A 23,378-nucleotide genomic window follows, 5' to 3' on the forward strand; every position below is an offset into this window, starting at 1 on the left:
TGATGTAGGTTTTATATTGTAGTAGTGACAGTTGATGTAGTTTTTATATGGTAGTAGCGAATGCTGATGTAGATTTTTTATATGGTAGTTGTGACTGCTGATGTAGATTTTATATGGTAGTAGTGATTGCTGATGTAGGTTTTTATATGGTAGTAGTGACTACTGATTAGTTTTTATATGGTAGTAGTGATTGCTGATGTCGTTTTTATATGGTAGCAGTGATTGCTGATGTAGGTTTTTATATAGTAGCAGTGACTGCTGATGTAGTTTTTATATGGTAGTAGTGACTGCTGATGTAGGTTTTTATATGGTAGTAGTGACTGCTGATGTAGGTTTTTATATGGTAGTAGTGACTGCTGATGTAGTTTTTATATGGTAGTAGTGATTGCTGATGTAGTTTTTATATGGTAGTAGTGATTGCTGATGTAGTTTTTATATGGTAGTAGTGGTTGCTGATGTAGATTTTATATGGTAGTAATGATTGCTGATGTAGTTTTTATATGTTAGTAGCGACTGTTGATGTAGTTTTTATGTGGTAGTAGCGATTGCTGATGGAGTTTTTATGTGGTAGTAGTGATTGCTGATGGAGTTTTTATATGGTAGTAGTGATTGCTGATGTAGTTTTTATATGGTAGTAGTGATTGCTGATGTAGTTTTTATATGGTAGTAGTGACTGCTGATGTAGTTTTTATATGGTAGTAGTGATTGCTGATGTAGTTTTTATATGGTAGTAGTGACTGCTGATGTAGGTTTTTATATGTTAGTAGCGACTGCTGATGTAGTTTTTATATGGTAGTTGTGATTGCTGATGTAGTTTTTATATGGTAGTAGTGATTGCTGATGTAGCTTTTATATGGTAGTAGTGATTGCTGATGTAGTTTTTATATGGTAGTAGTGACTGCTGATGTAGTTTTTATATGGTAGTAGTGATTGCTGATGTAGTTTTTATATGGTAGTAGTGATTGCTGATGTAGGTTTTATATGGTAGTAGTGACTGCTGATGTAGGTTTTTATATGTTAGTAGCGACTGCTGATGTAGTTTTTATATGGTAGCAGTGATTGCTGATGTAGGTTTTTATATGGTAGTAGTGATTGCTGATGTAGTTTTTATATGGTAGTAGTGATTGCTGATGTAGTTTGTATATGGTAGTAGTGATTGCTGATGTAGTTTTTATATGGTAGTAGTGATTGCTGATGTAGGTTTTTATATGGTAGTAGTGATTGCTGATGTAGTTTTTATATGGCAGCACTGATTGCTGATGTAGTTTTTATATGGTAGTAGTGATTGCTGATGTAGTTTTTATATGGTAGTAGTGACTGCTGATGTAGTTTTTATATGGTAGTAGTGATTGCTGATGTAGTTTTTATATGGTAGTAGTGATTGCTGATGTAGTTTTTATATGGTAGTAGTGACTGCTGATGTAGTTTTTATATGGTAGTAGTGACTGCTGATGTAGTTTTTATATGGTAGTGATTGCTGATGTAGTTTTTATATGGTAGTGATTGCTGATGTAGTTTTTATATGGTAGTAGTGATTGCTGATGTAGGTTTTTATATGGTAGTAGTGATTGCTGATGTAGTTTTTATATGGCAGCACTGATTGCTGATGTAGTTTTTATATGGTAGTAGTGATTGCTGATGTAGTTTTTATATGGTAGTAGTGATTGCTGATGTAGTTTTTATATGGTAGTAGTGACTGCTGATGTAGTTTTTTATATGGTAGTAGTGATTGCTGATGTAGGTTTTTATATGGTAGTAGTGACTGCTGATGTAGTTTTTATATGGTAGTAATGATTGCTGATGTAGTTTTTATATGATAGTAGTGATTGCTGATGTAGTTTTTATATGGTAGTAATGATTGCTGATGTTTTAATATGGTAGTTGTGATTACTGATGTAGTTTTTATATGGTAGTAGTGATTGCTGATGTAGTTTTTATATGGTAGTAGTGATTGCTGATGTAGATTTATATGGTAGTAGCAACTGCTGATGTAGTTTTTATATGGTAGTAATGATTGCTGATGTAGTTTTTATATGGTAGTAGTGATTGCTGATGTAGTTTTTATATGGTAGTAGTGACTGCTGATGTAGGTTTTATATGGTAGTAGTGATTGCTGATGTAGGTTTTTATATGGTAGTAGTGATTGCTGATGTAGTTTTTATATGGTAGTAGTGATTGCTGATGTAGTTTTTATATGGTAGTAGTGATTGCTGATGTAGTTTTTATATGGTAGTAATAATTGCTGATGTAGGTTTTTATATGGTAGTAGTGACTGCTGATGTAGTTTTTATATGGTAGTAGTGACTGCTGATGTAGTTTTATATGGTAGTAGTGACTGCTGATGTAGTTTTATATGGTAGCAGTGATTGCTGATGTAGTTTTTATATGGTAGCAGTGATTGCTGATGTAGTTTTTATATGGTAGTAGTGATTGCTGATGTAGTTTTTATATGGTAGTAATGATTGCTGATGTAGTTTTTATATGGTAGTAGTGATTGCTGATGTAGTTTTTATATGGTAGTGATTGCTGATGTAGTTTTTATATGGTAGTAGTGATTGCTGATGTAGGTTTTTATATGATAGTAGTGATTGCTGATGTAGGTTTTTATATGGTAGCAGTGATTGCTGATGTAGTTTTTATATGGTAGTAGTGACTGCTGATGTAGTTTTTATATGGTAGTAGTGATTGCTGATGTAGGTTTTTATATGGTAGTTGTGATTGCTGATGTAGTTTTCATATGGTAGTAGTGACTGCTGATGTAGTTTTTATATGGTAGTAGTGATTGCTGATGTAGTTTTTATATGGTAGTAGTGATTGCTGATGTAGTTTTATATGGTAGTAGTGATTGCTGATGTAGGTTTTTATATGGTAGTTGTGATTGCTGATGTAGGTTTTTATATGGTAGCAGTGATTGCTGATGTAGGTTTTTATATGGTAGCACTGATTGCTGATGTAGTTTTTATACTGTAGCAGTGATTGCTGATGTATTGCTGATGTAGTTTTATATGGTAGCAGTGATTGCTGATGTAGTTTTTATATGGTAGTAGTGATTGCTGATGTAGTTTTTATATGGTAGTAGTGATTGCTGATGTAGTTTTTATATGGTAGTAATGATTGCTGATGTAGTTTTTATATGGTAGTAGTGATTGCTGATGTAGTTTTCATATGGTAGTAGTGACTGCTGATGTAGTTTTCATATGGTAGTAGTGACTGCTGATGTAGTTTTTATATGGTAGTAGTGATTGCTGATGTAGTTTTAATATGTTAGTAGTGATTACTGATGTAGTTTTTATATGGTAGTAATGATTGCTGATGTAGTTTTTATATGGTAGTAGTGATTGCTGATGTAGTTTTTATATGGTAGTAATGATTGCTGATGTAGTTTTTATATGGTAGTAGTGATTGCTGATGTAGTTTTCATATGGTAGTAGTGACTGCTGATGTAGTTTTTATATGGTAGTAGTGATTGCTGATGTAGTTTTCATATGGTAGTAGTGACTGTTGATGTAGTTTTTATATGGTAGTAGTGATTGCTGATGTAGTTTTTATATGGTAGTTGTGATTGCTGATGTAGTTTTTATATGGTAGTAGTGATTGCTGATGTAGTTTTTATATGGTAGTAGTAATTGCTGATGTAGTTTTTATATGTTAGTAGCGACTGTTGATGTAGTTTTTATATGGTAGTTGTGATTGCTGATGTAGTTTTTATATGGTAGTAGTGATTGCTGATGTAGCTTTTATATGGTAGTAATGATTGCTGATGTAGTTTTTATATGTTAGTAGCGACTGTTGATGTAGTTTTTATATGGTAGTTGTGATTGCTGATGTAGTTTTTATATGGTAGTAGTGATTGCTGATGCAGTTTTTATATGGTAGTAGTAATTGCAGATGTAGTTTTTATATGTTAGTAGCGACTGTTGATGTAGTTTTTATATGGTAGTAGTGATTGCTGATGTAGTTTTTATATGGTAGTAGTGACTGTTGATGTAGTTTTTATATGGTAGTAGTGATTGCTGATGTAGGTTTTTATATGGTAGCAGTGATTGCTGATGTAGTTTTTATATGGTAGTAGTGACTGCTGATGTAGTTTTTATATGGTAGTAATGATTGCTGATGTAGTTTTTATATGTTAGTAGCGACTGCTGATGTAGTTTTTATATGGTAGTTGTGATTGCTGATGTAGTTTTTATATGGTAGTAGTGATTGCTGATGTAGTTTTTATATGGTAGTAGTGATTGCTGATGTAGTTTTTATATGTTAGTAGCGACTGTTGATGTAGTTTTTATATGGTAGTTGTGATTGCTGATGTAGTTTTTATATGGTAGTAGTGATTGCTGATGTAGTTTTTATATGGTAGTAGTGATTGCTGATGTAGTTTTTATATGTTAGTAGCGACTGTTGATGTAGTTTTATATGGTAGTTGTGATTGCTGATGTAGTTTTTATATGGTAGTAGTGATTGCTGATGTAGCTTTTATATGGTAGTAGTGATTGCTGATGTAGCTTTTATATGGTAGTAGTGATTGCTGATGTAGCTTTTATATGGTAGTAGTAATTGCAGATGTAGTTTTTATATGTTAGTAGCGACTGTTGATGTAGGTTTTATATGGTAGTAGTGATTGCTGATGTAGTTTTTATATGGTAGTAGTAATTGCTGATGTAGTTTTTATATGGTAGTAGTGATTGCTAATGTAGTTTTTATATGGTAGTAGTGACTACTGATGTAGTTTTTATATGGTAGTAGTGATTGCTGATGTAGTTTTATATGGTAGTAGTGATTGCTGATGTAGGTTTTTATATGGTAGTAGTGACTGCTGATGTAGTTTTTATATGGTAGTAGTGATTGCTGACGTAGTTTTATATGGTAGTAGTGATTGCTGATGTAGTTTTTATATGGTAGTAGTGATTGCTGACGTAGTTTTAATACAGTAATAGTGATTGCTGATGTAGTTTTTATATGGTAGTAGTGATTGCTGATGTAGTTTTATATGGTAGTAGTGATTGCTGATGTAGTTTTTATATGGTAGTAGTGATTGCTGATGTAGGTTTTTATATGGTAGTAGTGACTACTGATGTAGTTTTTATATGGTAGTAGTGATTGCTGATGTAGTTTTATATGGTAGTAGTGATTGCTGATGTAGTTTTTATATGGTAGTAGTGATTGCTGACGTAGTTTTAATACAGTAATAGTGACTGCTGATGTAGTTTTCATATGGTAGTAGTGACTGCTGATGTAGTTTTTTATGGTAGTAATGATTGCTGATGTAGTTTTATATGGTAGTAGTGATTGCTGATGTAGGTTTTTATATGGTAGTAGTGACTACTGATGTAGTTTTTATATGGTAGTAGTGATTGCTGATGTAGTTTTATACGGTAGCAGTGACTGCTGATGTAGTTTTTATATGGTAGTAGTGATTGCTGATGTAGTTTTATATGGTAGTAGTGATTGCTGATGTAGGTTTTTATATGGTAGTAGTGACTGCTGATGTAGTTTTATATGATAGTAGTGACTGCTGATGTAGGTTTTATATGGTAGCACTGATTGCTGATGTAGTTTTTATATGGTAGTAGTGATTGCTGATGTAGTTTTTATATGGTAGTAGTGATTGCTGACGTAGTTTTAATACGGTAGTAGTGACTGCTGATGTAGGTTTTTATATGGTAGTAGTGACTGCTGATGTAGTTTTTTATATGGTAGTAGTGATTGCTGATGTAGTTTTTATATGGTAGTAGTGACTGCTGATGTAGTTTTATATGGTAGTAGTGATTGCTGATGTAGTTTTTATATGGTAGTAGTGATTGCTGATGTAGTTTTTATATGGTAGTAATGATTGCTGATGTAGTTTTTATATGGAAGTAGTGATTGCTGATGTAGTTTTTATATGGTAGTAGTAATTGCTGATGTAGTTTTTATATGTTAGTAGCGACTGTTGATGTAGTTTTTATATGGTAGTTGTGATTGCTGATGTAGTTTTTATATGGTAGTAGTGATTGCTGATGTAGCTTTTATATGGTAGTAGTAATTGCAGATGTAGTTTTTATATGTTAGTAGCGACTGTTGATGTAGTTTTTATATGGTAGTAGTGATTGCTGATGTAATGTTTTATACGGTAGTAGTGATTGCTGATGTAGTTTTTTTATATGGTAGCAGTGATTGCGGATGCAGTTTTTTATATGGTCTGACGATGCACTAGTGTTTGGTATGAAAGCGCTTACCTTATTAAACTTTTTATGCTCTCAGTCGTGTTTCTGTGCCTTGTTTTCTTCAGTTACATTGGTCTTTTGCTTGCAGGCACAGTTTATTCCTTGGGGATTTAATTTTTTGTCTGTTGAAAGTTACTTAAGACACATTTTGTATAGTTTAAGTTCTGTTACTCAAAATTTGAATTTATCAACAAATTTCTTAGCAACCAAATGCCAATTCCTAGACACATAAAGCAGCTCAATTATGTAACTAAATGTGAGTGCATCATAGGAAGTCAACACGACTTCAACAAGGACAATTCTTTACATCAAAACTAGCATATCACTGTTGACAAATGCTGTCCAGTCTAAATTTTTAAAACACAGTTTAATGAAAAGGACTTGGGCATAATATGAGACACATTTTAACAAAACCTGACTTTTATCAGAAGACAAATAAGGGCAACCAAAAGGAGACCCCACAATCTAAGCAGCAGTCAGCAGAGACCCCATAATCTAAGCAGCAGTCAGCAAAAATTTTTTATATATCTCAAATTATATCTGAGAATAATACTCAGTAGGAACTTTTAGTTCCTAAGTTACTCACAAAAGTAATACTGGATCAGGTCCAGTTGTTGTTAATCATGGATCAGTCAGGTTATTATTAATAGTGGTTCAGGTCCAGTTGTCCTTAATCATGGAGCAGTCAGGTTATTATTAATACTGGATCAGGTCCAGCTGTTCTTAATCATGGCGCAGTCAGTTTATTATTATGCACGCACTACCATCCCCAGCAGCAACTTCAGAATCAAAGAAACCACAGTATTAGGAGAGGCAGTGCGTGACACTGGTACCTATGGCAATTCCAGGTCCGCTGCAATTCCTTACTCGGAAAGGGATTCTTGTAACAATGGCTTGTTTGAAATTTTTACAGCAGCAGTTGTTTTTTGGAGGCACTTTAATACAGCATCAGGTTTCCACTTCCTAGAAGTATCTAATTTAATGCCAATGTGTGTGTGGTTTGGGATCAGTTTAGACTGTGAACAGCAAGTCTGTATATATCTCTGGTGCTACGTGTTTTGAAAACCTGTTTTTTTTCAGCTTTTCTAGTCCTATTGATTGTGAGATAAATGCATACAATCCAAGACTTCATAGATAGGCACTCTAATCAATGAATAAATAAAACAAGAAGTACGTTATTACTGTAATATTCTATCTGTGGTGTCACTGCTCTCTTCCTCAACCTGTGGGTTCTCAGATCCAACTCGGCCTCTTTCCAAGCTGAGAAGTTAAAGCTTGAGCTCCTTTCATCCTACCCATAATGCCTCATTCCCCAACATACCTCAGATCGAGTTTGCAGCAACCCAGTACCCACACAAACAATTCTATGGTCATTGTAAATACATGAAAAAAAGAAGATAAGGGATAAAGATCAAGAGTTCAACCAGGAAAGTACAGTTGTGTACACTTACCATAAATACAGATGTTCGAGTGCATTCACTGTTGTAGTATACATAAAGTACAGTTGTGTACACTTACCATAAATACAGATGTTCGAGTGCATTCACTGTTGTAGTATACATAAAGTACAGCTGTGTACACTTACCATAAATACAGATGTTCGAGTGCATTCACTGTTGTAGTATACATAAAGTACAGTTGTGTACACTTACCATAAATACAGATGTTCGAGTGCATTCACTGGTGTAGTATACATAAAGTACAGTTGTGTACACTTACCATAAATACAGATGTTCGAGTGCATTCACTGGTGTAGTATACATAAAGTACAGTTGTGTACACTTACCATAAATACAGATGTTCGAGTGTATTCACTGTTGTAGTATACATAAAGTACAGTTGTGTACACTTACCATAAATACAGATGTTCGAGTGCATTCACTGTTGTAGTATACATAAAGTACAGTTGTGTACACTTACCATAAATACAGATGTTCGAGTGCATTCACTGTTGTAGTATACATAAAGTACAGTTGTGTACACTTACCATAAATACAGATGGTCGAGTGTATTCACTGTTGTAGTATACATAAAGTACAGTTGTGTACACTTACCATAAATACAGATGTTCGAGTGCATTCACTGTTGTAGTATACATAAAGTACAGCTGTGTACACTTACCATAAATACAGATGTTCGAGTGCATTCACTGTTGTAGTATACATAAAGTACAGCTGTGTACACTTACCATAAATACAGATGTTCGAGGGTATTCACTGTTGTAGTATACATAAAGTACAGCTGTGTACACTTACCATAAATACAGATGTTCGAGTGTATTCACTGTTGTAGTATACATAAAGTACAGTTGTGTACACTTACCATAAATACAGATGTTCGAGTGTATTCACTGTTGTAGTATACATAAAGTACAGTTGTGTACACTTACCATAAATACAGATGTTCGAGTGCATTCACTGTTGTAGTATACATAAGTACAGTTGTGTACACTTACCATAAATACAGATGTTCGAGTGCATTCACTGTTGTAGTATACATAAAGTACAGTTGTGTACACTTACCATAAATACAGATGTTCAAGTGCATTCACTGTTGTAGTATACATAAAGTACAGTTGTGTACACTTACCATAAATACAGATGTTCGAGTGCATTCAATGTTGTAGTATACATAAAGTACAGTTGTGTACACTTACCATAAATACAGATGTTCGAGTGTATTCACTGTTGCAGTCATCACATTTGGGTTATTTCTGCCAGGGTAGCCCTCGGCTGGCCCGAATACCAGAGACTTAGTATTTCTGCGTCGGTTGCTGTCACTTGAGGACTGACGTCAGGCCGTCACAGTAGTATAAAGTAAGGCAGCTGACACCATTACATCAGTCTTTCTTGCCATAACATGTCATGAGCCCCCAAAGGAGGAGGCCAGGTTCTGGTGGTAAATAAATACCCATATGTCCCTTGTAAGGAAAGGAGAACAACTAGGAAGAACGGTAATAAAAGGAGAAAGAATAAAGGGGGTGCAGGCAGGGAAACCAGGACTGCAACAGTGAAGACACTCGAACATCGACATTTATGGTAAGTGTACACAAATGTACTATGTTCTCAGTGTTTCACTGTTGCAGTCATTACATTTGGGTTATCTGCTTGCAATAGCCCTCAGTCGGCCTGATTAACAAAGTCTTGGTTCCTGTGTCGGTTGCTGTCCCTTCTTCCATGATGTCAGGGGTATAAAACATGCAGCCGACACCATTACATCATTTTTTCTTGCCCCAGATGTCAGGTGCCCCCCTAATGGGAAGCAATTAAATCTATAATTACAAGGATATACCTCCAACAAAAAAGCAAATACACCAAAAAGCTTTTTGAGCATAGTAAGGGAGAGTAGAGGTATAGCCAAAAGAAGAAAGAGGGCTGGAGGGAGGGTAACCAGGACTGCAACAGTGAATACACTTGAACATATACATTTATTAAGTGTACACAACTGTACTATGTTCTTCGTGTTTCACTGTTGCAGTCATCACATTTGGGTGGATTCCCAAAGCTGAGGAAATGGGTGGAGGCAGTCAAGGAAACTAGGGGCTGGCTAGGATGCCCTGCAAGACTGCAGAGGCAAACCCTGCCCTGGATTTGGAGAAGAGAGGCAGGTGGCAATGCTTGGTAAAAGTGTGAACAGTTGTCCAAGGTGGCAGCCTCCAGGATGTCCTTGGTGGGGACTCCTCTGAGGAAAGCTGCAGAAGTGGAAGCTGTTCTGGTGGAGTGTGTCTTAACCCCCTTGGGGGGAGGCTTTCCATGCTGTTTGTAGCAGAAATGGATGCAGTGTGCTATCCATTTGGAAATGGGCTGCTTGGAGATGGCTTTGCCTTCTGCCCCCGTAGCAAAGCTAACCAGCAATTGATCAGACTTTCTGAAGGATTTCGTCCTGTCCAGATTGAATCTGAGCTGTCTGTGCACATCTAGAGAGCGAAGAATCCTTTCCTCCTTGTTCTGGGGATTAAGAAAGAAGGTGGGCAAATAAATGGATTGGTTGAGAGCCACACTGGACACCACCTTGGGCATGAAGGATGGGTTAGTTCTGAGGGATACCTTGTCTGTATGGAAGATGATGAAGGGTTCCACAGCCATGAGTGCTTGCAGCTCAGAGACTCTTCTGGCGGAAGTGATGGCCAAAATGGAATGCTGTAGGAGAGAAATTTTAGCTCTGCAGAAGAAGCTGGTTCGAAAGGGGGAAGGGTGAGCTTTCTCGAAAGGGGGAAGGGCTGTCTCTTGTTGTGGGAGCATGCTGTTGCCCACCAAATAAATTCCTTTCTGAGGCAAGGAATTACAGGTAGAAGAGTTTCCAGGTCTTGACAGTGTTGACACCAAAGGCTCTTTAGGTACCATTGAAGTTTCCTCATATGCAGTCTGGCATATGGAATGAGTAGTATGCAAGATGCCATGAACCCCAGAGCTTGCAGGATCTTCCTTGCAGATAACTGGGGCCTGGTGGCTAGTTGAGAGAAGTAGGCTGTCAGGAAAATTTGTTTCCCTGGTGTAAAGCATGCCATCTGGGATGCTGTGTCCAGACTTGCTCCCAGGAAGATTATCCTTTGGATGGGCACCTGTTTGGATTTCTTTTCATTGATTGTGTACCCTAGGTAGGTTTGAAAGGTCTTTACAAAGGCCAGTTGCTTGAGCAGCTTTTCCTGGGTGTCTGCCTGAATAAGGCAGTCATCTAAGTATGGGTAAATTTGAATATTTCTTTGTCTGCAAAAGGCAATGGCCAGAACCAGACATTTTGTGAAAACTCTGGGAGCATTTGATAAGCCAAAGGAAAGCACAGAGAACTGAAAATACTGAGATCTTGCCCTAAAGCAGAGATATTTCCTGCATGTTTCCCTGATAGGAATCTGGAGGTAGGCCTCTTTTAGATCTAGGGTGGTTAGCCAAGCGCCCTTGGAGAGCATGGGTAGCAGCTGCTGGAGGGTGAGCATTTTGAATTTTGGGATAACCAGGAAGGTGTTTAGAATGGATAGATCGAGGATGGGTCACCAGGTGCCTTCTTTTCCTGGCACCAGAAAAAGTCTGGAGTAGACGCCTTGGCCTATCTGTTCTGCAGGAATGTGCTCTACTGCCCTCACAGAGAACAGGGAAATGATTTGCTTTTGAGCCTCTGCCCACTGATTTGGTGGTAGATCTGGGAACCCTTTTAGGTTTGGAATGGTGTGGAAAGAAAATTTGTATCCCTGAGATACAATGTTCAGAACCCATTGGTCCTTGGTAATGGTGGCCCAGGTGCTTGAGTGAAAGGAGAGTTTTCTTCCTAGGGGAAAGTGAAGGTGTGGGGGGGTGAGTCATTATGAGTTCTTACCATGAGGGGGCGGCTTAGAACTCCCTGGTTTTGAAGTGGAGGTAGCCCACTGCTTAGATCTCTATATTCCCTGGAGCTGCTGTCTGGGGGTGTCTGTTTCCATGGGGCCTAGGCTGGGCCGGTTTATTTGGAACAGGAAAGGACCAGTGCTTGGAGGAACAATGCCTGCTGAACCTAGGGGGCTGGACCTGTAAGAAATCCTTAACTGTTTGCATAGATTTTCCTTTTTCTTCCATCTTTTTTAAGACCTCTTCTGCCTTAGTGCCAAATAAGTTACCTTTGTGTAAGGGGGCATCCAACACTTTAGATTTGACATAGTCTGGCAGGGGTTGTTCCTTAAGCCATGCATGTCTTCTAATGACAGATCTAGTGACTGCTGCCCTGCAAGAATCTTCTAGGGCATCAAAACCACAGTGCAAAGTGTGATTTAGTTACTTGACTTGCAGAATGCATTAATTCTTGTAATTCTTTAGATTCTACCCAAGCAAGAAAGGCAGACAATTTTTGTTTAAGGAGTTCCAAGGTATGTTGCTGAAATTTCTGCATATGGAACTGACAATTTACTGCCCTGATAGCAAGAGTAGCTGAGGTGTATACTATTTTACCCCATCTGTCCAATGCTCAGGAATCCCTGTCTGAGGGGGTGGAATTCTTAGCAGAGGTTGTTTTAATCCCTTTTGGCCCTTGAGAAATTACCCCAGGGTCAGCTGTTGGATTTTTAAAAAGATATTTGTGTGAGTCAGGCAGTCTATAACACCTGTCTGGTTTTCTGGGAGCAGGAGGTAGGGCGTCAGGAGTCAAGCTGGAGTCAAGGAAAACATTCTCCACCACATCCAGGACTGGGGGGATGGCCAAGGGTCTGTGTTGTGGAAGATCTAGTTATTCCCTGAGTCTCGTTTTAGACTGAGAGTAGTCCTGACTCTCCCATTGGAAATGCTCCCTTAAAGTATGCAGGGTTTCCCCAAAGGAAAAATCCTCTGGGGGACAGGCTGAAGGAATGGAGTCCTCTGCATCAGAATCCTCAAGTAGAGAGGGGTTGCATGTCTTCATAGTCAGATGCATCAGATTCATCTGACTCTTGTTCAGACAAAACTACAGGGGACAGATCTCTTCCTTCTTGAGGGGGTAGCTTGGGTTCCCTTGATCAGCATGATAAGGTCTTCTGCCACTTTAAGCATTTGAGACTGATGCAAGGTAGCAGGCATCTGAGAGTGGGTTGTCGGTTTCTTGGGTGTTGTTCGAACCCTGGGCCTAAGAAACTCGGTCATTTTTGAAAGAATGGTAGTCGCGAAAGAAGACGTTGGTTTGTGTCGAGATTCCGTAGTGCAAAGGACTTCCTCGGAAGCCAGTGCCTGCTCAGCGGCTCCGAACCCATCTAAGGTAGAGACGACCATAGGATCCTTAGTCGAAGAAGAGTTTTGCGGCATACCGGACTCAGGAAGGGTCTCGGTAACGGCATGCGAATCAACTGAAGCAGGCATCAGGGGCTGCGAAAGCGCCTCACTAAGTACTGGAGGACTGACAACTACCTTAACGGAAGCATCACCGGTAGATTTGGACCTGTGCGGTCTGTCTCTCTACGTTTTTTCGGAAGATCTGCTGTCGGATGGCTTACTTGAAGCCATATCGGAAATCGAGGACTGTAAATGAAAATATCTGGCTACAATAAGGGCCCAATGACAGACAGTTCTGGCATTGAACAAAGCACAGAAGCTTATGGTCTGGGCCTAAACAAGTGACGCAGTAGGAGTGGAAGTCTCACTGTGGTAATTGCTTTCCACAGGCAAGACAATTATTAACTTTTTCTGACATCGATTAGTGCAAGAAAAAAAGGATCCCCAACAGGATACTTAGCTTTAGAAGACTTCAACTTTCAATTCGGAGACGAAAACTCAGGTAATGGCAGACCGGCACTCATGCGAACTGCTTCTGCTTCGGGCACCATGGCAAGAAAGACTGATGTAATGGTGTTGGCTGCCTTACTTTATACTGCTGATGGCCTGACATCAGTCCTCAAGCGACAGCAACCAATGCAGAAATACTACGTTTCTGGTATTCCGGCCGGCCAAGGGCTACCCTGGCAGGGATAACCCAAATGTGATGACTGCAACAGTGAAACACAAACATGTGGTTCCCATGACAATATCCCACCAGGTCTCTCGTAGTCATGGACAGGGGGAAGGAGGGAGGGAGGGAAGGTTGAGGAGGAATACAGTGACAACACAGATGGAACATTATGGTAAGAACATAACTTCTTTATCTGATGTTGTCACCGTCATTCTTCCTCAACCTGTGGTGGGACAGAGTCTCTAGCTACAACAACCCCAGGGCAGCCCTCACAGAAGGATATTACGGAGCACTGCAGAGCCAAAGGCAGTTCTATTCCCAGAGGTAATGTCCAACTTATAGTGTGCAACAAAGGTATGGGAATTTTACCAAGTTGCAGCTGCACAAATGTCATCAATAGACACTGCAGACCAAAAGGCCTGAAGCTGCCATAGACCTTGTAGAATAAGCCTTGATTTTGCCTAGTAATAGCCTGTTTTTGGAAGATAGGCGACAGCCACCAGAAAAACTGTCTTCTATGACAGAAATTTCAAGTCTACCTTCACCGCAGGCTGAAAAGGAGGAAGGGATTACGGACTGCAAAACCATGGTCAGATACCATGAAGGAGTAGGATCTTTAATGTGAGGTGGGAGGGGGGAAGTAAAGTAAAAAGATACCACTTAAAAACATTCTGCAAAGTTTGCATGAAGCCAGAGAAGATGAATTCCCCCCGATATGACAGTTGGAAATAGCTGCGAGCTGGACTTTCAGCATGGATAACTGGCTCCACGAGGGAATGGGAGCAGTGAAAGGATCGGTTCCTTTTGGGCCCATACGGACATACGGAAAACCTCTTCCATTTGCTCTTGTAGACTTTCCTAGCAGTGCATTATGAGTGCAGATCAAGATTTTTTTTGGACTAGGGAAGAAAGCCTGGAATGTCTTATCATTGGAATTGGACAAACCAAGCAGTTAATTTCAGTGCTTGAAGATCCGGGTGAGGATTCCTCGATGGGTAAGACAGTAGATCCGGAATTGGGACCAGAGTCATTGGCGGGCAAATTAGATGAGACCAAAGAAAGGTGAACCAGACTTGATGAGGCCAGAAGCAGGCAATGAGGATAACTTTACTCTTCAATCTGTATGCTTTCTGCAGAAATTTGGTGATTAAAGGAACTGAAAGGAAAGCGTAAAGCACAATGGAGGGCCAAGCATGAACTACAGCATCCCTTGGTGACTGACCCTGTGCAGGGATCAGGGCAAAGAAAGTGCTGCATTTGTTGTTGAAAGGGGATGCAAACAGATCGAAGCAGGGTTGACTCCATTTGTGGAAAATCATGTTTGCCACTGATTGATTCAGGGACCACTTGTGGCACATTAGAAGAACTTGGCAGAGCCTGTCCACCTGAATGTAGGGACTCCACCAGAATGTGCACTGCTGTCACAAAATGGTTGGTAGAAATCTCCCATTGCCACACCCTCACTGCCTCTCGATAAAATGGGTAAGATCTGGTTCCCCCTTGTTTGTTAATATACCAGACTAAGGACATATTGTCTGACTGTACTGAAATCGTTCTTAGAGGAAGAAAGCTGTGTAGGGCTTGAAACGCTAGAAGGGCTTGCTTTCATCACCAGAACGCTGATATGCAATTTGGTCTCTTGGGGAGTCCATGTGTCTTGGACCATCCGATCCAGAGAATGACCCCATCCCATCCAGTCTGGGAAGTGTCTGTATTCAACACGACTTTGGGAGGAGGAAGAGAAAAGGGTCATCCCTGCGAGACCCCTGGGGAATGGAGCCACCAAAGAAGGGAGTCCTGGCATACTCGTGAAAGTTTGTTTGGAAGATGTAAGGGGTGCCTGTGTAATGGCCACTGGACTACTAGTGTCTATTGCAAGACTCTCGTGTGTACATGTACTGTGGGTAACCAAATTAATGTGGCTGCCATGGATCCCAAGGCCCTGAGCACTAGATTTGCTGCGGGAGCTGGGATAGCTACATTTGATGTGAGATTGTAAACTTGTAATCCTGTCCGGTGTGACGTAGGCCCGTGTTAAATTAGTGTCCAAATGTACTCCGATGAAGTCTATGGTTTGCACTGGTTGCAACTGAGATTTCTGTGTGTTGATTGTTATGCCTAGATACAGAGCTAGCTATAAAAAATAATCCCTGGCTTGAACAAGTAGATACCTGGCTGGGGAGCTTAAGAGCCAGTCATCCAGATATGGAAACACATAAAACTCCTGATGTCTGAGATGGGCTGCAACAATCGATATGCATTTGGAGAACACCCTGGGGGCTGTGTTGAGACCGAACGGAAGTGATCTGAACTGGTAATGGCCACCAGATACCGTCTGGAGTGCCTGTTCATTTTGATGTGGTAGTACACATCCTTCAGGTGTATTGAGCACATCCAGTCATCCATTCTCAAAAGGGGTAGAATGGACTGGACCATGACCATCCTGAACTTTGAATTACTTACTGATTTGTTCAGGGATGTCAAGTCTAGGATCGGCTGTAGGTCCCCTGCCTTTTTGGTACTAAAAAGAATCTTGAGTAGATGCCTGATCTTATATGTGCCCTGTAAACATTGCTAACACATTCAATAGTTTCTTCACAGAAACTATACAATCCCTGGCCACACAATTCAAACAAACAACCAGTCCACTCCACTACCCATGCCAGCAGAATACTACAACTACATCAGATCATCTATTTACCTTCGATCCAGTACCCATATCCTTTATAACATCTCTTCTTAAAAAACTAAAACCCACTAAGCTAGCAGCTGACCTTCTCCCAGCTGAGTTTCTGCAAAAAGCAGCTGAGGCCATTTCCTATCCAGTCTCCATAATCATAAACCGTACCTTGTCAGAAGCCTTCATCCCCTCCATATGGAAAATGTCCCACATTATTCCTCTCCATAAAGGTGGTAGCTCACTAGAGCTAACCAACTACAGACCTATAGCTATACTCTCACCCCTGGCCAAAATTATGGAAAAGTGTGTCCACAAACAACTGATGGAACACCTCACCAAAAATAAAATTCTAGCTAACTCCCAACATGGCTTCAGGCCAAATCACAGTACCACATCAGCCCTACTATCCTTTTCTAATACCATCAATAACTTCAGAAACAATAATAAACTATCATCTGCTCTTTTCTTAGACCTCTCCAAGGCCTTTGATATGGTGAACCACATTCAACTCCTCCATACATTAAAAACTATCACTCAGCAATTCCACGCTGAAATGGTTCCAATCCTACCTGTCCAATAGGCAACAGGCTGTTCTATGGCAGGACAAATTATCTACATGCCTACCTGTTACACTTGGAGTTCCCCAAGGATCTATTCTTGGCCCTCTTCTCTTCACCATCTTTGTTAATGACCTGCCCACAATCACCCCCCATGCCACATGCATTCAATATGCAGATGATTCGACTATCATCAGCACTGCCTCCAACCTGGCAGACCTCACCGCTTCAACCCAAGACACCTTCAACCTAATAGAAAAATGGTTCTCAAGTCGACAACTAGTTCTCAACCCCAACAAAACAAAACTACTTACTTTCTCACCCACTAACAAGACTCTTCGCCCCACCTTCTCTATTACATCCTCCAATGGAATCACTATATCACCAGAAGCTCACACAAAGCTATTAGGTGTTACCATTGATAACTCCCTTAAATTTGACACCCATTTCAATCTTACCATCAAAACCGTCAATAAAAGCTTGGCTCTCTCTATAAAGTAAAACACTTTCTCACTCCTCACGCTAAAATTACAATTGCCAGCACACACCTACTATCAACTCTTTTCTATGCCTCCTCCCTCTTTACAAACCTAAACAAGACAACCCTTAACAAACTTGCTTCTTGTTACAATCACATAGCTAGATTTGCCACAAATTCCACCTTTAGAACGCACCACTGCACTAACTTGAAGCAACTAGGGTGGTTAGAGTTTTCCAGCCAACTCCATTTCAACCAACTCAAAACGGCTCACCAGATACTGTATCACCCAGAGAAAACACCAGCTCTGAAAACAACATTAACCCCTATATTAACCTGCAATCTTTACGCTCTTCCAATAAGATCTTAGCTCAAACTACCAAAGCCAATAATTCTGCTGGGGATTCTCTATTCTCAAACTTTGTAGGTAAAATGTGGAACTCCCTACCGACCATGCTCACCTCAGTTCCCTCACTCCTACTATTCTAAAAAAAGCTTAAACCCCATCTCAATACTCTCTGGCAATGTCCCTGTTCCAAACCTGATTAACCACTATCATTTACCCTTCTCTTACCTCACTATCCCTAACCGCTTTTTAACAAGGCGCCTTTGTAACTGACCTATGTTTTTTTTTTTATATGCTGCTGTTGTTTATTTTTTCCCAAGATGTGATGTATCTTTATATTGTATTTAGAACTCAACTATCTTCCTTTTTTTGCATTAACAATGTTCATATGTCTGTTATGTACTTGGAGCTTTTCTCCCCGGGCCTCCGCTGAAAATGGACATGTATCCAGTCGGACTCTCCCGGTTAACAAATGTAAAATAAATAAAATAAAATAAATAAATAAATAAATATGGTAGGAAGGGACCTCCTGGATGAATCCCTTTTGTATAAGCTTTGCAATTTCTTGAGCTGCTTTCTACCTCTGACTGGGTGGAACATCAGGGAAGAGACACTTTAGTTTGGGGTTTTCAAAAAAGGGAATAAAGTATCCTCTGGATACGATCCTTAGCACCCACTGATCATTCGTGATGGCTGCCCAGGCTTGTGGGTGCAAGGAGAAGCACCCTCCAACTGCCTCCAGAGGAGAGCAGTTGGGCCACCATTCAGGACCGCTGAAAGGGTCTGTCCAAGAAGGAATCTCGAAAGCCTGTGTTCTGTGGACCTCCTCTGTCACGGGGGTGGCATCTTGCACTGTATGTGTTACCCCCTCTGCCTCTGGGGGAAAAGTTTCCTTGAGACACCTGAAAAGGATCTTGAGATTTTTTTGTACAACAATTTTTCCCCCACGCTGGTTCCTGAAGAAGGATCTTTGTGGGGTAGAAAAATAGTTTCCAATGGCAGACAAGGTCTTTCCATCTTTCTTGCTCCGGGAGAGTGTGTCTGACTGTTGTGCTGAACAATGACAATCAGTCAAAAGGTGCACTGATGAATGACGCCTTGAAAGGTTCTGCAAAGTCACACAGCCACATCAAGGCGTGGTGCTTAATGGCAATGCCCGAACTAGCCACCCTAGAGGCACCCTCTGCAGCATGAGAGATCAACCTCATGGACACATTTGATATCAAAAGTAAAATGGCCATTCTGGAAGAAAAGGTCTTCTGATCTTTATGTGACATGGACTCTGGGGTAGAATCAGAGAGATGTCCTTCTATTCATATGCTGCAGTATTCATTACATGAGGGAGTTCACCTCAAGCCGATTCGTACATCCGGCCAGTATAGCATTAATGCTACGCAAGGTATCTGTGACGTTGCACATCATGCAACGCAGATCGGCCATAAAGAGACAATTACACCCTCATTAAAGAACTGCTCTTATACTTACATCCTCAAATCAAAATACTGCCACATATCTCACTCCCTCCAAAACCCAAGCCAAAATGTCTCAGCTATCACCCCCGCTTCACTCAACGTACCTTACACACTGGAACTATTCTACTCTCAGGAGACATTCACCCCAACCCTGGCCCCCACTTCTCTCCTCTCAACTACAACCACACCTCACCCTTAGCTGCCCCCTACCTCCAAACCCCTCCCCCCTCTTCTCCCACCTCCAAAAATGTAAGCATCATCTCCTTGAATATACAAAGTATACTTAACAAAACCACAAAATTCCAATCTTGGAAAGCATACCTTAAGGCTGACAAAACAACAGGGGGAACAGCCACAGGTGGATGGAAATCAACTTATAGCAATTCATATCATTTTTTCTGGGTTTCCAATATTTCCTTTTGCTCCCACTTAGAGGAGAGACGTGGGGGCCATGGTTGGGGTGAATGCCTCCTGAGTGTCTAAAAATATAATGACTGAAAGCCTTTAAATAATCCTTTCGTAAATACAAACTGACACTCATCTCGTGTATCTGAATAAGACGACGAGGCTTGGGTGTTCGTTTAAGTAGCTTATTACACACAAACATCAGGATGGATGGCAGGAACATTAAACTTAAACAAACTGACTACTACACATATGCATGCTTTCATTCTGGCTGCTCACTCAAAATGGCACTCTTGCTTGCACATGCTCCATACTTATATGCACTTGCCCACTGACTGTAATGCTTCTTAAAGGTACATCACACAAACACTGATCTACATCCTCCCTCATTACTGAGCTGTCTCACATTGACAATGACATTTTTATAGGCATGCAGCTATACAGACAATAATAAACTGCACAACATTCATGTATAAAAGAACAAAAAACCTTTGGAACTGACAAAGGAACCTTGTGTAAATTGAAAAGCAAAAAGAATAAAGGTTCACACGGCAGGCAAAATCCAACAAAAACTTTAATAGTAAGGTAAGCGCTTTCACGGAGTTAATCCGCTTCATCAGACCATAAGATACTCACAAAAACTCAGCTTATATTCATTCCAATCAAACAGTCAATTAGGAAAGGAGCATTTATCACATTTCAATCAAACAGTCACTTAGGAAAGGAGCATTCATCACATTCCAATCAAACAGTCAATTAGGAAAGGAGCATTCATCACATTCCAATCAAACAGTCACTTAGGAAAGGAGCATTCATCACATTCCAATCAAACAGTCACTTAGGAAAGGAGCATTCATCACATTCCAATCAAACAGTCACTTAGGAAAGGAGCATTCATCACATTCCAATCAAACAGTCACTTAGGAAAGGAGCATTCATCACATTCCAATCAAACAGTCACTTAGGAAAGGAGCATTCATCACATTCCAATCAAACAGTCACTTAGGAAAGGAGCATTCATCACATTCCAATCAAACAGTCACTTAGGAAAGGAGCATTCATCACATTCCAATCAAACAGTCACTTAGGAAAGGAGCATTCATCACATTCCAATCAAACAGTCACTTAGGAAAGGAGCATTCATCACATTCCAATCAAACAGTCACTTAGGAAAGGAGCATTCATCACATTCCAATCAAACAGTCACTTAGGAAAGGAGCATTCATCACATTCCAATCAAACAGTCACTTAGGAAAGGAGCATTCATCACATTCCAGTCAAACAGTCGATTAGGAAAGGAGCATTCATCACATTCCAATCAAACAGTCACTTAGGAAAGGAGCATTCATCACATTCCAATCAAACAGTCTATTAGGAAAGGAGCATTCATCACATTCCAATCAAACAGTCACTTAGGAAAGGAGCATTCATCACATTCCAATCAAACAGTCACTTAGGAAAGGAGCATTCATCACATTCCAGTCAAACAGTCACTTAGGAAAGGAGCATTCATCACATTCCAATCAAACAGTCACTTAGGAAAGGAGCATTCATCACATTCCAGTCAAACAGTCACTTAGGAAAGGAGCATTCATCACATTCCAATCAAACAGTCACTTAGGAAAGGAGCATTCATCACATTCCAATCAAACAGTCGATTAGGAAAGGAGCATTCATCACATTCCAATCAAACAGTCACTTAGGAAAGGAGCATTCATCACATTCCAATCAAACAGTCACTTAGGAAAGGAGCATTCATCACATTCCAATCAAACAGTCACTTAGGAAAGGAGCATTCATCACATTCCAATCAAACAGTCGATTAGGAAAGGAGCATTCATCACATTCCAATCAAACAGTCACTTAGGAAAGGAGCATTCATCACATTCCAATCAAACAGTCAATTAGGAAAGGAGCATTCATCATTAACCCTTATATGTCTAAGTAAAAGCATCCAGCTTACATCTAAAAATACATACACCATACATACATAAAACCTGTTCAGCTGTACTATACACAAACACGTGTATGTGTGGCAAAATTCTGTGCAATAGATAGCAAAAGATAAAAACTATGATTTATAAAAACATGAATAATAAAATACAAAGATCAATGTTTAAGAGGCCTAGTTCTAAGAACTGGTTTAAGTGACACTTTACTATTAATACCTGGGGGGTTGTCAGCCTGTAATCTAATAATCCATTCTTGTTCATTTGATTCAGTTTTATTCACCAAGTTACATCCCCTCATGGTGCCATAAATAATCTCTAGCACTAAAAATTTAAACTTATGAGATGATCCTTCTTTTGCAACATGCATGGCTAGAGCACTTGTCTCTTTAGCATTGTTAATATCCCTAAGCTGTTCTAATATCATCTCTTTAAAGGCTCTGCTGGTCTTACCCACATAATAAGAAGAGAACACACTGTGCAAAAGCTAAAGTAAATGACATTTCTAGTAAGACAGTCTGCGTAAAAACTACTCTCTAATTTAACCCTACTAAAGGGTGTACAAAATGCCCACCTGTATGTATATACCTGCATGCAGTACATCTTCTGCATGCATACGTCCCATTTCTATTCGATAACTTATGGGGTCGAGAGTGATGGAATTTATAGCAAAGTTGCTTTTTTAGTGACTTATTATTCCTGAACGCAAAATAATGTCATTGATCAATTACATCTTTTAGTTCATTAATAGTGGATAGAATATCCCAATTATTTCTAATCACTTCACATACTACATGAATATTACTTGCATACGTGAGAGGCATCCTCACCTTATTGTCCAATCCATGCCTATTAATGCTATGATCACCAGCTATATCAGTCACATTAATCATTTAATTCATATGACATACATTAGAAAAATAGGGCCTACATCTCCCTAATCTTTCATACCAGGCCTCTCGAATGTGGAGATCTATCATACCAGCATCATAACCCCTCTCTATAAACTTATGTCTGAGTATTTGCAAGGCATCCTTCAACTTCCTATCATCACTATACAAACACACTATACGACAGATCTGACCTTTAAGTACGTTCATTTTGGTATGTTTAGGACGCATACTACTATGATGTAATATATTATTCTTTCTTACACTCTTCCTGTACATAGTTGTAGACATTGTACAAACTTGATCTATAGCCACCTTTACATCTAGGAAATCTATCTCAGATGCTGAATACTTATATGTGAACCATAAGAATTCATTCAACTGATTAAGATAGAGAAAGAAATCATTCAATTGTTTCTCTGTGCCTTGCCACAAGAGAAAAATATCATCAACAAATCGTTTATACCATTTAATATGACTACCATGGTCATTATTAGCAAGCACATATTTCACTTCCCAGTTAACTAAACATAGGTTGGCGTAGCTATTGGCACAAGCTGCGCCCATAGCCACGCCAGTCCTCTGTATATAATGTTCATCAGAAAAGATAAATGTATTATGTTCCAGGATAATCTCTAACAGTGCACATAAAAGATTCACTTTCTCACTAGCAACATTGTTAATACACAAAAGTTCCCTAATATTCTCTATACCCCCAGTTATTGGGAATCACAGTAAAAAGGGACTCTACATCTAGGGTCACAAAAAATAACTAAGATTTTGCATAACATCCATATGATCTTTTAACTCATTTAGAAAACTCAGTGTCTTTTAACAGTGTAACACCCCGTAAGAACATTTTGTAAATTGTTTTCTACACAGAGAGTGGCTCAGTCACCCAGCCTTTGCCCGAAACAATTGGTCTCATAGGTGGAGTCAAAAGACTTTTGTGTACCTGGGGAGGCCATACATGATAGGAATAGTAGGATGTTCAACCTTAAAATATTCGAATAAATGCTCT

The 23,378-nt window shown here is 39.5% G+C and overlaps 1 protein-coding gene across 4 annotated transcripts in view; it reads right to left on the reverse strand.

Moving 5' to 3' along the window:
* The window catches only part of MPHOSPH9 (M-phase phosphoprotein 9), a 2,191,511-nt gene that overhangs the window by 424,980 nt on the left and 1,743,153 nt on the right, over nt 1-23,378 (reverse strand). The window lies entirely within an intron of this gene.

The sequence above is a fragment of the Protopterus annectens genome, chromosome 4.part0 (assembly GCF_019279795.1).
Source record: "Protopterus annectens isolate FY-2018-M chromosome 4.part0, PAN1.0, whole genome shotgun sequence".
NCBI lineage: Eukaryota > Metazoa > Chordata > Ceratodontiformes > Protopteridae > Protopterus > Protopterus annectens.